General features: G+C 41.8%; 1 protein-coding gene across 5 annotated transcripts in view; it reads left to right on the top strand.

The window, feature by feature from the left end:
* LOC132403148 (KH domain-containing RNA-binding protein QKI) overlaps window positions 1-15,922 on the top strand; it is a 529,050-nt gene that overhangs the window by 247,225 nt on the left and 265,903 nt on the right. The gene's annotated exons all lie outside the window — the stretch shown is intronic.

The raw sequence follows: 15,922 nt of genomic DNA, 5'->3' as shown, positions 1-15,922 counted from the left end.
AGGTGACCAGAACTGAGCACAGTACTCCAAGTGGGGTCTGACCAGGGTCCTATATAGCTGCAATATTACCTCTCAGCTCTTAAACTGAATTCCACGATTGATGAAGGCCAATGCACTGTATGCCGCCTTACCACAGAGTCAACCTGCTCAGCAGCTTTGAGTGTCCTATGTACTTGGACCCTAACATCCCTCTGATTCTCCACCCTGCCAAGAGTCTCACCATTAATACTATATTCTGCCATCATATTTGACTGACCAAAATGAACCACCTCACACCTATCTGAGTTGAACTCCATTTGCCACTTCTCAGCCGAGTTTTGCATCCTATCAGTGTCCCGTTGTAACCTCTGACAGCCTTCCACACTATCCACAACACCCCCAACCTTTGTGTCATCAGCAAATTTACTAACCCATCCCTCCACTTCCTCATCCAAATCATTTATATCATTTATAAAAATCACAAAGTGTAGGGGTTCCAGAACAGATCCCTGAGGCACACCACTGATCACTGACTTCCATGCAGAATATGACCCATTTAGACAATAGACAATAGGTGCAGAAGTAGACCCCCGAGTCTGCACCGCCATTCTGAGATCATGGCTGATCATTCACTATCAATACCCAGTCCCTGCCTTGTCCCCATATCCCTTGATTCCCCTATCCATCAGATATCTATCTAGCTCCTTCTTGAAAGCATCCAGAGAATTGGCCTCCACCGTCTTCCGAGGTAGTGCATTCCACACCTGCACAACTCTCTGGGAGAAGAAGCTCTTCCTCAACTCTGTTTTAAATAACTGGCCTCTTATTCTCAATCCATGCCCTCTGGTACTGGACTCTCCCAACATCTGGAACATATTTCCTGCCTCAATCCTATCAAATCCTTTAATTATCTTAAACGTTTCAATCAGATCCCCTCTCAATCTCCTCAATTCCAGTGTGTACATGCCCAATCTCTCCAATCTCTCTGCGTAAGACAGCCCTGCCATCCCAGGAATCAAACTAGTGAATCTACGCTGCACTTCCTCAACTGCCAGAATGTCCTTCCTTAAACCTGGAGACCAAAACTGTACACAATATTCCAGGTGTGGTCTCACCAGGGCCCTGTACAAATGCAAAAGGACATCTTTGCTCTTGTATTCAATTCCCCTTGTAACAAAGGCCAACATTCCATTTGCCCTCTTCACTGCCCGTTGCACTTGCTCATTCACCTTCATTGACTGGTGAACTAGGACTCCTAGGTCTCTTTGCATTTCTCCCTTACCTAACTCTACATCGTTCAGATAATACTCTGCCCTCTTGTTCCTGCTTCCAAAGTGGATAACTTCACATTTATTCACATTGAATGACATCTGCCAAGTATCTGCCCACTCACCCAGCCTATCCAAGTCTCCCTGTATTCTCCTAACGTCCTCTTCGCATGTCACACTGCCACCCAGTTTAGTATCGTCAGCAAACTTGCTGATATAGTTTTCAATGCCCTCATCTAAATCATTGACATAAATCGTAAAGAGCTGTGGTCCCAATACAGAGCCCTGTGGTACCCCACTAGTCACCTCCAGCCAGTCCGAGAAACACCCATTCACTGCTACCCTTTGCTTTCTATCTGCCAACCAGTTTTCTATCCACGTTGAAACCCTGCCCCTAATGCCATGAGCTCTGATTTTACTCACCAATCTCCTATGTGGCACCTTATCGAATGCCTTCTGAAAATCTAGGTATACAACATCCACTGGCTTACCCTCGTCTAACATCCTTGTTACACCCTCAAAAAACTCCAACAGATTAGTCAAGCATGATTTGCCCTTGGTAAATCCATGCTGGGTCGGCCTAATCCTATTTCTGCCATCTAGATGTGCCACTATTTCGTCCTTAATAATGGACTCAAGCATCTTCCCCACGACTGACGTTAGGCTAACAGGGCGATAGTTCTCCGTTTTCTCCTTCCCTCCCTTCTTGAAAAGTGGGATAACATTAGCCACTCTCCAACCTTCAGGAACTGATCCTGAATCTAAGGAACATTGGAAAATGATTACCAATGCATCCGCAATTTCCTGAGCCACCTCTTTTAGAACCCTCGGATGCAGACAATCTGGACCCGGGGATTTATTAGCCTTCAGTCCTACCAGTCTACTCATCACAGTTTCAATCTGTCTCAATTCCTCTGATATCTTATGACCCTGGCCCATCCATACATCTGGGAGATTGCTTGTGTCCTCCCTGGTGAAGACAGATCTAAAGTACACATTAAATTCTGTTGCCATTTCCCTGTTTCCCATAACAATTTCTCCCAATTCATTCTTCAAGGGGCCAACATTGTTCTTAACTATCTTCTTTCTCTTCACATAGCTAAAAAAGCTTTTGCTATCCCCTTTTATATTCCTGGCTAGACTGAGCTCATACCTGACTTTTTCTCTCCGTATTGCTTTTTTAGTTAAGATCTGCTGCTCCTTAAAACTTTCCCAATCATCTGTATTCCCACTCATCTTAGCCCTGTCATACTTCTTTTTCTTTAATGCTATACAATCTCTGACTTCCTTTGTCAACCACTGTGGCCCCTTCCCCCTCTTTGAATCCTTCCTTCACATTGGAATGAACTGCTTTTGCATCTTTTGTATTATGCCCAAGAATATCTGCCACTGCTGATCCACTGTCTTTCCTGCCAGGGCATCCGCCCATTTAACTTTGGCCAGCTCTTCCCTCATGGCTCCGTAGTCTCCTTTATTTAATTGCAACACTGACACCTCTGATCTGCCCTTATCCCTCTCAAATTGTAGATAAAAACTTATCATGTTATGATCACTACTTCCTAATGGCTCCTTTACTTCAAGATCACTTATCAATTCCTGTGCATTACACATCACCAAGTCCAAAATAGCCTCGTTCCTGGTTGGCTCAAGCACAAGCTGTTCCAAAAATACATCCCTTAGACACTCCACAAACTCCCTATCCTGGGGTCCAGCACCTACCTGATTCTCCCAGTTCACCTGCATGTTGAAATCTCCCATAACGACTACATTACCTTTAGCACATGCCAATGTTAACTCCCTAATCAACTTGTACCCAATATCCACGCTACTGTTTGGGGGCCTGTACACAACACCCATTAGGGTCTTTTTACCCTTGCTGTTCCTCAGCTCAATCCACACAAACTCTACTTCCCCTGTTCCCAAGTCACCTCTTGCTAAGGACTGAATCTCATTCCTTACCAACAGGGCCACCCCACCCCCTCTTCCCATATTTCTGTCTCTACGATAGCACGTATACCCTGGTACACTCTATTCCCAGGCCTGATCCCCTTGCAGCCATGTCTCCGTTATCCCAACAATATCGTAGTTCCCCATTTTCATCTGAGCTTCAAGCTCATCTGCCTTATTTCTGACACTACGCGCATTCAAGTATAGAATTCTTAGCCCATTCCTCCTCTCTTTGCTTAAAAGACTGTCTACTGTACCTAACCCAGCTCCTTGAACTTCCATCGGGCTAATTGCACCTTGAATTTTGATGACCTTCTCAAGATTACCCAAACCTTCTACACATTTAATCCCATGCTCCTTCTGACCAACCCTCTGGATCTGGATCCCTGCCCCCTGCACATCTAGTTTAAACCCCCCCCCCCCCCCCCCCCCGAGCAGCACTGGCAAACACTCCTGCAAGAATGCTAGTACCCCTCCGGTTCAGATGTAGACCGTCCCTTCGAAACAGATCCCAATGTCCCTGGAACAAAGACCAATTATCCAAAAACCTGAACCCTTCCTTCCTGCACCATGCTCTCAGCCTCGTATTAATGTGCATAATCATTCTATTCTTCGCCTCACTCGCACGTGGCACAGGTAGCAATCCCGAGATTGTCACCCTGGAGGTCCTGCCTTTCAGCTTCACTCCTAACTCCCTGAACTCTCTAAGCAGGACCCCCTCACTCACCTTACCTACATCGTTGGTCCCTACATGGACCACTACATCTGGGTTCATGCCCTCGTTCTCAAGAATAGCCTGCACCCGATCTGAGATGTCCCAGACCCTGGCACCAGGGAGGCAACATGCCATCCGAGACTCCCGATCTGCCCCACAAAATCTCCTATCTGCCCCCCTAACTATAGAATCCCCTAAAACTATCGCTCTCTTCTCTTCCCTCCTCCCCTTTCTAGTTGAGGGTTCAACCTCTGTGCCAGAGGCAGAACCACTGCAACTCATTCCTGGTAGGTCATCCCCATCAACAGTATCCAGTGCGGTATACTTATTGTTAATGGGAATGGCCGCAGGGGTGCTCTGCTCTCTCTGCCTGCTCCCCCTGCCTCTCTGGACCGTCACCCATCTGCCTAAATCTTGGTTCTTTGGTGTGACTACCTCCTGATAACTCCTATCTATCTCTGCCTCTGCCTCCCGAATGATCCGTAGTTCATCCAGCTCCAGCTCCAACTCCCTAACTCGGGCTGATAGGAGCTGCAGCTGGACGCACCTCTTGCAGGTGTGGTCATCAGGGACAACTGTGTTGACCCTGACTTCCCACATACTGCATACAGAGCACACCACTGCTCTGACTGTCTCCCCCATACCTGAACTGAATTAATAGAATGTCTAAAAAGCACCTAGCGACCTTACCTTCTTCCCCTCAGCAAGCAATCACACAGCCTTACTGAAGTCCCCTTACGCCGAAGCCCACTTAGCCAAAGCCCAGGACTCTGCTTCCACGGACTCCGCTGCCCGCTCTGACAAGAAGTCCTGCCTTTTAAAGTGCGCGCTCGACGCTGACGTCACTCGCACCTGTGCAGTTTACAACCACTCTTTGCCTTCTGTGGGCAAGCCAATTCTGGATCCACAAAGCCAGGTCCCCTTGGATCCCATGCTTCCTTACTTTCTCAATAAGCTTTGCATGGGGTACCTTATCAAATGGCTTGCTGAAATCTATATACACTATATCTACTGCTCTTCCTTCATCAATATGTTTAGTCACATCCTCAAAAAATTCAGTCAGGCTTGTAAGGTACGAGCAAACATGAGGAAATCTTCAGATGCTGGAAATTCAAACAACTGTCCTAACGAAGTGTCTCGGCCCGAAACATCGACAGTGCTTCTTCCTATAGATGCTGCCTGGCCTGCTGTGTTCCACCAGCATTTTGTGTGTGTTGTTGTAAGGTACGACTTATCTTTGACAAAGCCATGCTGACTATTCCTAATCATATTATGCCTCTCTAAGTGTTCATAAATCCTGCCTCTCAGGATCTTCTCCATCAACTTACCAACCACTGAAGCAAGACTAAAAAAATTAAAAAGCACGAAATGCTGGCAGAACTCAGCAGGCCACACAGCATCTATGGGAGGAGGTAATAACGACGTTTTGGGTTGAAACCCTTCATCAGGAGTGAAGTAACATGGGATGGTCAAGGGGGGGATAAGAAGTGGGGGGGGGGGAGAGGGATAAAGTAGAGAGCTGGGAAGTTATAGGCTGGAGGGAAATGGGCTGGGGGAAGGTGGAGAATTATGGGAAATAAAAGAAAGAAAGGTAGGGCTGGGGGGAGAGTTTATAGTGAGGGGGGAAAAAGAGAGAGAACGAGAACCAGACTAAAATAATAGATAAGGGTGGGGGGCAGGGGTGTCAACGGAGGTCAGTGAGTTGGATGTTCATGCTGGCAGGATGAAATATTTGGATGAAACTTGAGCAATAATGTACAGATGCGTAGACCAAGAGCTGAGATGTGGGACAAATTTAAAGTCCATTTTTTTGCTGGAAAGAGATAATAGCCCAAATGACCTCCCAAGTTACCATAGATTTCTGGAATTTTAGTCAGAAGGAGTTGCCTGCAATCTCAGCTGCTGAGAGACATACAAGGTTAAATCCACACCTTTCTTGGTTTATATCTTGTCTATATCTTCCGTCCATGTTCCAACTTGTACAGTAAAGCCTTTTGAAAACAGGATCACTAAGACACTATTGGAATGTCATGAACGTCCTGGAGTCAAAGTTATTGTACTTGTACAACTTCGGTGCTGACCTGAATATGACATGGATATTTTATTGTCCTCCCCAACCTGAATGGATCGTGTGTCTTAAGTCATTCATTTGGAAGAGAGGGACAAATTAATGATAGCATGCTAGGCAATAAGATGTCAAAAGATGGCAAAAAAAGGAAGCTATAAATGTAAAATGTGTTGTTAATGTGAATCCAATTTTTGTGAGCTCAAAATCAGGTTTGCTATCACTGATATATGGCATGGAATTTTTGTTTTGAGTCAACAGTACAATGCAAGTCAAAAATTACTTTACAAAAATGCAAAAGAGGAATAGCAAGGTACTGTTTATGGGCTGTTCTGAAATTTGACGGTGAAGAGGAAGAAGCTATTTCTAAGAAATTGAATGCCAATTCTCAAGCTTCTGTCCTCCACCCTGATGGTAGTAATGAGAAGAGGACATGTCCTAGATGATGAGTGTTCTTAATGGTGGATGGTGCCTCCTTGAATCCTTAGTCCTGAGGAGGGTTGTCCCCGTGTTGGAGCTGGCTGAATCTACAACTCTCTTGCAACCTCTTTTGATCATCCATGTCGAAACTTCCATTCCAGGTAGTGATGCAACCATTCATTAGGTGCTGTATTGTATGTCTGTGTCACTATGACTGTGAGAAGGGAAGGTTAATAATTAGATCAATGCAAGTGCAATCTTTACAGAAGCTCATTTTGTATTCATTTACCAAAGTCCTTATTTTTTCCTAACTGTTGTGTTCTGGACTACAACCCCATTTAATAACACTTACATATGTTACTGTGAACCAGAAACAATATCCACATTTAATCCTGCAACTAGCTTTCAGGAAGATAATCATGATAAGTAAATGTGTTCCATCAAAGGCGAATATTTTAGGCAGCTGTGGAATAACAAAGCATTATAAAGAATGCATTACTTCCGTACCTAAAACAATTCTGCACCTTAAACAGGCAACATGGAAATAGCTTCTTTAGCAGCTATTCTCAAGAGGATTTCTCAACATACCTAGGGTACTAAGTGCAACGAATTAGTTTCATTTCAGATCGTAAAAGAAATCTGGCATGATTAAAGTATCAACACCTGCTTCATTGTTAGTCAGGATTGAACGGCTTTAGGTTTGTGGCATTCTCAGGTCAGTCACATCAGACTCCAGGTTTATGTTGTTTTTTTTAGTTGCCTTGCTTTCAGTGTGGAGCATGGAGTTTCTTAACAGGGGTTCCAGTAAGATCACCTTGACTTTGTATTGCCTTCATCTGCAGCTCTAGAAGACGAGGAACTGCTGTGTGCTTGTTCTTGCAGAAATGTGGCTGCAGGGCAACTTCCCATGCACCATCAATCTTCAGGCCATGCCACTCAGAGACTTGTGCTAATATTATTTTGTGACTGCATATGCTATTATAACTATATGTGCTCTGTGTGACTGTATAATTTGCACCTTACCAGAGAAACCGGTTTAATTTAGTTGTATATATGTCTATGGTTGAATGACAATTGAACTTAAACTTGAAACACAGTGACAAAAGGACAATGTAATGCAGAATGGGAAATGAAAATATTGACCAATAGCAGTACAAAGAGTGGGGTAAAGATGACTGCAAGCTGTTTGGACCTTTGGGCTTCTTTGGAGCATATTTTCGAAGTTCAGTGCAGTCCATGGAACTTGCCTCTTTCCATATCATATCATCAAATCAATAAAGTAGGTAGGCCATTCCATTGAAACACTAATTTCCATTTGTGGTCTGGCATTGATTTCAGTTAGGTAACAAAAATAAACAGTTGACTTTTAACTGGACAGACACTACATTGATGCATGCTCAGTATAATTTGACATTTGCCTATCATTCATACGTAAGTAACTACTTTGACTCTTTTTACAAGGATGGCTAATTACCTTGACATTAGAATGGATATATGTTGTCTGCATCTAACTTATCAAGACGTCCTTGCTGATAGTTGTAGAGAAAGGAAAATCTATACAGCATGTTTCATCTCACTTAACTACTTTTGAAGTAAAGAACAGGAAAACTTTGGAAAATTATCCAAAGTGAATATAAAATTCCTTGTCCCTCAACACTTAAACACCCCTGTCAAAAAACTTGCCGAAGCCCTGCACAAGTACTATCCCATTCTCAAAGGGCAAAGCCAAGTTCTTTCTGGCCATTGTACACATTGAACACTGCAGCTATGTTCTTGGCATCCTCCTCTTAGACGCAACAATAAATGAAAGATAAAGGTTCTATGAATAGGATGCAGTGGTCCATGTACCTGAACCTCCCCTTTTAGACCAAACGATGTAGGAGCAGAATTAGGCCATTTGGCCCATCAAGTCTGCACCGCTGGTTCATCATGGCTGATCCATGTCTCTCTCAACCCCATTTTTCTGCCTTCTTCCCATAACCTTTCACACCCTTACTAAATATACCCATTCACCTGGCCTCCATAGCCATCTATGTCAATGAATTCCACAAGTTCACCTCCCTCTAGTGAAATAAATTCCTTGTCATCACCATTCTAAACGGGCATCCCTCTATTCTGAAGTTCTGCCCTCTCGTCCTAGGTTCCCCAACTATAGGAAATATCCAATCTATATCCATTCTATCTAGACATTTCATCATTTGATAGGTTTCAGAGTTCAAAATTCAAAGTATATTTATTAACAAAGTACATAAATGTCATACGACCCAGAGATTCATTTACTTACAGGCATACTCAATAAATCCATCGAATAGTAATGAATGACTGCACCAACTTGGGCATCCAGCCAGTGTGCAAAAGACAATAAACTGTGAAAGTACAAAAAGAAAGAAATAAATATTGAGAACATAAGATGAATAGTCCTTGAAAGTGAGTCTATTAGTGATGGCATGAGTGAAGTTATCCCCTTTGTTTCAAGAGCCTGACGGTTGAGGGGTAGTAACTGTTCCTGAACTTGGTGGCGTGGGTCCTGAGGCTCCTGTACCACCTTTCTGATGAGAGCATGTCCTGGGTGGCGGAGGTCCACGATGATGGCTGCTGCTTTCCTGCAACATTGTTTCATGTAGATGTGCTCAATGGTGGGAGGACTTTACCCCCTCATTCTTTTAAATTCCTTTGAGTAAAAGGAATTTATCAATTGCTCCTCATATGATAAGCCTTTCATTTCTGGAATCATTCTTGTAAACTTCCTCTGAACCCTCTCCATTCTCAGCATGTATTTTCTTAAACGACGGACCCGAAGTTGCTCTCAAAATGAATGTCAATGTTGCATTTGCCTTGCTTGCTACTGACTCAACCTGCAAATTAACTTTTAGGGAATTCTGCATGAGGACTCTCAAGTCCCTTTGCACCTTTGATTTTTGAATTTTCTTCTTGTTTAGAAACTAGTCTATGCTTTTATTTCTTCTACCAAAGTACGTGACCATACACTTGCCACACTGTATTCCATTTGACTATTCTCTTAATCTGTCCAGGACTTTCTGCAGCCTCTGTGCTTCCTCAGTACTATCTATACATCTGTTTCTCTTTTGTATCATCTGCAAACTTGGCCACAAAGCCATCAATTCTGTCATCAAAATTATTGACATATAAAGACATACAGTTGGCCCTACTTATCCGCAAGGGATTGGTTCTGGGACCCCTCGCGGATACCAAAAATCGTGGATGCTCAAGTCCCTTATTCAACCTGTTTTAATGTGGTGGTCATGCAGAACCTCAGACCTTATTTAACCTGTCTCAGTGCGATGGACATTAGGACCCAGTGGTGGGCTCTGAATCCGCAGTGTTTCTGTTCACGAAAATAATCACGATAATGATTGAAAATAAAGTGTAAATAATAAAGCGATCGGAAAGAGGTGAAACACCATCGGTCGTTGGCAAAGTGTTAGGCATCATCGGTCAACAATCGGAACAATTTTAAAGGATAAAGTTAGAAAGGCCTTGCCCCGATTAAAGCTACAATTATTACTAAACAACGCAGTGGTTTAGTTATTGGGTTTGGGGTTTCGGGTTTTTGATCCTCCACATCAACCCAGTACGGTGGAGAGCGCACTCGGGAGCAGTCTGTTACTGGATTGGCGCTGAAACTTACGTTCTTAAGTGTTTTATATGCATAGAAAGGTAAAATATATACTATATACTAAGACAAACGTTTGACGAACTGATGCTAAATAGTACCGGACGTACCTGCTCTGACTTACTTAGTAAGAGAACTTACGATTTTTTTCGATCCTGATCCACAATAACCCATGCACATCCTCCCGTATACTTTAAATCATCTCTAGATTACAGACAGACATACTTTATTGATCCCGAGGGAAATTGGGTTTCATTACAGTTGCACCAACCAATAATAGAGTAGAAATATAACAAAATAAATCCAGAAATAATTAAATGATAATAAGTAAATTATGCCAAGTGGGAATAAGTCCAGGACCAGCCTATTGGCTCAGGGTGTCTGACATTCCAAGGGAGGAGTTGTAAAGTTTGATGGCCACAGGCAGGAATGACTTCCTATGACGCTCAGTGTTGCATCTCGGTGGAATGAGTCTCTGGCTGAATGTACTCCTGTGCCTAACCAGTGCATGCAACTTGGACAGCATCCTCTTTTCAGACACCACCATCAGAGAGTCCAGTTCCACCCCCACAACATCACTGGCCTTGCGAATGAGTTTGTTGATTCTGTTGGTGTCTGCTACCCTCAGCCTGTTGCCACAGCACACAACAGCAAACATGATAGCACTGGCCATCACAGACTTACTTATAATACCTAATACAGTGTAAATGCTATTACAATAGTTGTTATACTGCATTGTTTAGGGAATAATGACAAGAAAAGAAGTCTGTACATGCTCGAACAACAGGTGCTGGAAGAGCACTTCTGGGTTTTCTCGATTCGTGGCTAGTTGAATTCGTGGATAAAGAGGGCCGACTACATAGAAGCGGTCTCAACACTGATTGCTGCAGAACACCACTAGTCACCAGCAGCCAATCAGAAAAGCTCTTTATTCCCACTATTTTGCTTCCTGCCAATCAGCAAATGATCTGTCCATGCTAGTATCTTTCCTAGAATACCATGGGCTCATTAAGCAGCTTCATATGCAGCACCTTATCAAAGGCTTTCTGAAAATCTAAATACACAACATCCACTGATTCTCCTTTGTCTATCCTACTTGTTATTTCCTTGAAGAATTCTAACAGATTTGTCAGGCAAGGTTTTCCCTTGAGAAAACAATGCTGACTTTGGCCCTTTGTGCCATATGCCTACAAGTACACTGAAACCGCTTGCTGAACAATGGACTCCCAACATCTTCCCAACCACTGAGGTCAAACTAACTAGCCTACATTTAACTTTCTTTTGCCTTTCTCCCTTTTTGAAGAGTGGAGTGGCATTTGCAATTTTCCAGTCCTCTGGAACCATTCCAGAATTTAGTGATTCTTGAAAGATAGTTACTAATGCCTGTACAATTTCTTCAATGCCCTATTTCAGAACCCTGGGGTGTAGTCCTTCTGGTCTAGGTGACTTGTCTAACTTCAGACCTTTTTGTTTTCCCAAGCACCTTCTCCCTAGTATATCTGCCCCCTGACACTCTCATACTTCTGGCATACTGTTAGTGTCTTCCACAGCGAAGACTGATGCAAAATATTTATTCAGTTCATCCACCACTTATTCTCCATTACTACCTCTCCAGCATCATTTTCCAGCAGTCTAATATCTACTTTCATCTCTTTTACTTTATATTTACCTGAAAAAAGCTTTTGGTATCCTCTTTGACATTGTTGGCTAGCTTATCTTAATATTTTATCTCCCCCCCCCCCATGGCTTTTTTTAGTTCCCTTCTGCTTGTTGTTCAAAGTTTCCCAATCCCTTAATTTCCCACTATTTTTTACTCTATTATATGCTCTCTCTTTTGCTTTTATGGTGGCTTTGACTTCCTTTTTTTTCCTATACGGACATTTTATAATTTCAGTTAAACTATTCGGAGTTAGATTTGAAATAAAGATTTAATTACAACCTCAGCGTTAACCTCAAAGGATATTTAATCACTCCTGTGCTACTCCATATTGTCTTATCCTCTCTCTTCCCCACTTCCCCATGTATTGCACAAAGGGGAGTGCAGTAGGCTGATGAGGAATGTGAAGTGTGTTTTCAGAGCTTTGAATGGACTTGTCCAACATGGGTTGTGATATCATTTTACCTCCCCTAATTTCCCCTTTCATGCTGCCAGCTGACTTATGAGATCATAAAATACAGGAACAGAATTAGGCCATTTAGCCCATCAAGTGAACAAACTACTGGTGCAAAATTTTTATTCTAAAGAAGGAATTTCTATGCACCATGATTCAGTAGTGGTTTTCTCGTTTAGTTATTTATTATGCCATTCTTTTTTATATTTTATTAACTGCTGTGTTTTATAGACATGTCTGATGGTACAATCTTCTGAGTCATTTCACTGGACTAGTGCGAGAATGGACGCAAAAAAAGTCTGTCTCTACAATGAAAGCTATTTATCAATGGGTTTTACATGGACTGGTGTTCCAAGCTGTCTTTTTCTAATGTGCCTAGTCTGTGACAAGCAACATAGAAATGCAGCAGTGACTCCAGCAACATTGAAAAGACACTTAACTACACATTAACAGCCGTGTGATACCTGGAAGGGTTGATTATTTTAAATAGCTATTGGAATCTCAAAGTAAACAAAGTAAGGCTTTGCTATTAAAGTTGCAGTCAGTTCAGGAAGCAAGTTATTTAGTAGCAGAACCTATTACCCAGAGAGGGGAAAGTCACACAGTTGATAAGAACCTAATAATGCCAGCATGTCAAATTACGGTGAGTAAAATGCTGGGACAAGATGCAGTATAAGAAATTGAAAAAGTTTCACTCTCCAACAGCACCATAAGTCAACATATTGATATGTGTCATATGATGCTGAAGTGGTTTCATGTGATAAACTGAAGAACAATAGTTTCTCTAAACAATAATGAAGATAAAATCTATAGATGCTGAAAATCTAAGCACACACAAATACTAGAGGAACTGAGCAGGGTAGGCAGCATCTGTGGAAAAGAGTACAGTTGACGTTTCAGGCCAAGTCCCTTCATCATGTCAGCTTCTCTATCCAGGCTGATAAGTCAGCAGATTTCACCAATAAATGTCATGTTGTAGCATTTGTAAGATTTGTAAATGATGGTGAAATTGAAGAAAACTTTTTCTGTTGGAAAGATCTGCCTGAAACAAGCAAAGGCCAAGATATATTTAATGTTTTTGCTTCATATCTTGAAATAAAAGGTCTGTTTAGGAGGAACTTTGTTGCCTTGGCTTAGGGTTTTTAGTAACTTTACTATTCAACATTGTCAATAAATTTTCATATTGTAAATAACATTAATTAAAATCAATTTACAACCTTATTTAAATTAAATTTACTGAGCCTATCTTTAGAAAAATTAAATCCCTTTTGGCTTAAGCCAATTATTTATCAGAAATTTACTATGAAAGAAAAAGATTAATTTCAAGAAAAGTGAGTTAAGTTGAACTACCAGTTTTTTTTAAAGAAAGGTTGGCCAAAAAATGTTTTCCCTACTCAAAAGAGCATTGACAGTTGTTTTTGGATTATATCTACAACTTACTGATCACTTTAACGTATTGTGAGCTGTAGATATAATTTTTTATGCATAGATTCCCTGTGACCTGAAAACTATTTGGCAAAAAGGTTGAGAAAGGCTGCCCTATCTGGTAAGATCTGTGCTTACATCTAACAATTTCTCTTTTGACGTCTCCCATTTTCTCCAAATTAAAGGTTCAGAATGGTTACTTGCGCAAGCCCAGTAATGCCTGCTTTTCATTGGCAACATGGAGCAGTCCATATTCCAAACCTATCCAGGTTGATCCTTGACTCATTCTCCGCTGCACTGATGACAATTGGTGCTACTCCCTGGACTAGTGGTGAACTTAGCAGTTTCATTCACTTCGCTACTAACTTCCTCTCCACCCCCAGATCCGTCTCTGACCCTTCTGGACCTCTTACTGCCATGGTGCAGCAAAAAGCAAACTCAAAAAATGACACTTAATATTCCACTTGGGTTGTATGCAACCAGTAACATGAATATTGAATTCTCCAACTTATTCCCTCTGTCCCTTTTTTCTTTCCTCCTGATCTAACTAGCACCTATAACACTGTCTCATTCCCTTCCTCCACCCTTTTCAGCTGCCCATTCTCTAGTTGGTTCCCTCCCTCACTCTTTCCCTTGATTCCAACTCCACCTTACTTTCCTATCAGCATCCATTATTTTCAGTACTTTGTACTTCCATCTATTACCTCCCATCTTCTGGTACTTTTCCTATTTCCCCCTTTGCCAATTTGCCTAATATCCCCTCATCTGTATCCACCTATACCTGCTAGCTCTTACTACACCCCATCATTCCAGCTCTTTACACTGCCTATCTCCCCTTTTATCTTTCCTTTCAGATTCAGGGTCTTCATCTGATATATTGGCTATCCATTTTCCTTCATAGGTGCTCCTTGAGCTGCTGAGTTCCTCCACTTTGCTGTGTATTGCTTGTGTTACTCTTTAGTGGTAATTTTTCAATTTGTTTGCTGACCTTAACATTTTAATGCAGAACACCCACCTAGACTGATGATTCTGTTTTTCTGTGTTAGCAAGAGCAATTGACACAGTGGAAGACCAAAAGCAGCTCAAAGCGCAGAATGACTGTGTAGTCTTGAGCTAAGTGGTTATAGTTGTGGTAGGTGTTATGTGGCTCATGTGAGATCATTACCAGAGTACCAAAAGCAGGAGCAGAGGTACTGTTAACAGTACTTCCTGTTCTCTTATGGGACTTAAAGCCTCCAACCAGTATCAGTTTGAATACAGAACAACATTGCTCTTCCAGGTGTAAAATCTCTGCTCCCAAAGAACAGCAATCTCAAACCTTTTGTGAGCAGGTAGAACTCTGACTGAAGTTGCCTGAGAGTCCACTGTGAAATGACTACGCATCCACCCATCCCTGAATTAAAATGGAAATCTGACAATAACCTGAAACCCCACTCCTACCTCTCCTTTCCTCTTGATATTTGCGCTTTAGGATAATATGTAGAAAGGGAAAATTTAAATTTGTTAAATTGCAGCTGAAGGTGGGTTTCGCTGACTGTCTTGAATATCTTTGTTCCTCACTAAATTTCTCACTATAATTTCCACTCCCCCGCCCCGCCATCACTGACTACTATTTCCACCCCTTCTACCACATGATTTTCCATTTATTCTTTCTGCCAACTCCCACTCATATTTTTAATTGCTGAGAGCAAATTAAATTTATTCTAGGAAATGATATTGAACAATCATTTCACCAGGTTCTACTAAAATCAGCTTGCATGAGAAAAATAGCTATTTAAACAATATAAGGCAACCAAATAGAAGTATGTAAAGACAGATGATCTTTAGCATTGCTTAGACTGTGGTAAAATAATATTAGGATCTAGACCAGATCTCTAGTTGAATGAAATAGTATTGCAAATTGGTCTTCTGTTGGCTCATTTGCAATCATTTGAAATATGGTACCAACCAGAATATTTCAGCACAATTTCCAGATCCAAGGTATTTCAAAACAATAACTTGTATTAATGTTGCACCTTTAACACTGTAAATATCAAGTCACTTCAAAGGAGCATTATTGAACAAAATTTGGGACTAAGTTATGTGGATGTTGGGGCAAAAGTCCAAAAGCTTAGCCAAAAAGACAGGTTTCAAAAGACAAGTTAAAGGAGGCAAAAGTGAGTTTTTTTAAAAAAACGAGGTTTTTAGAGGAAAATTTCAGAGCTTAGAGGTTTCCTGGAAGTTAAGCCTATGGCAGTTGAACAAAAAGTTAGTTGTATCAATGTCCAGAATTCCCAAACTGCTAACATCTAGGAAGGTTATGATGCTGGAGGAGAAAGTGGAGCATGAGGCTATAGGAATTTAGTAATGAGCATGAAA

This window comes from Hypanus sabinus, chromosome 12 (assembly GCF_030144855.1).
Source record: "Hypanus sabinus isolate sHypSab1 chromosome 12, sHypSab1.hap1, whole genome shotgun sequence".
Classification (NCBI taxonomy): Eukaryota; Metazoa; Chordata; class Chondrichthyes; order Myliobatiformes; family Dasyatidae; genus Hypanus; species Hypanus sabinus.
Note: the sequence above shows the minus strand (reverse complement) of the source record. Positions and strands in the feature narration are given on the sequence as shown.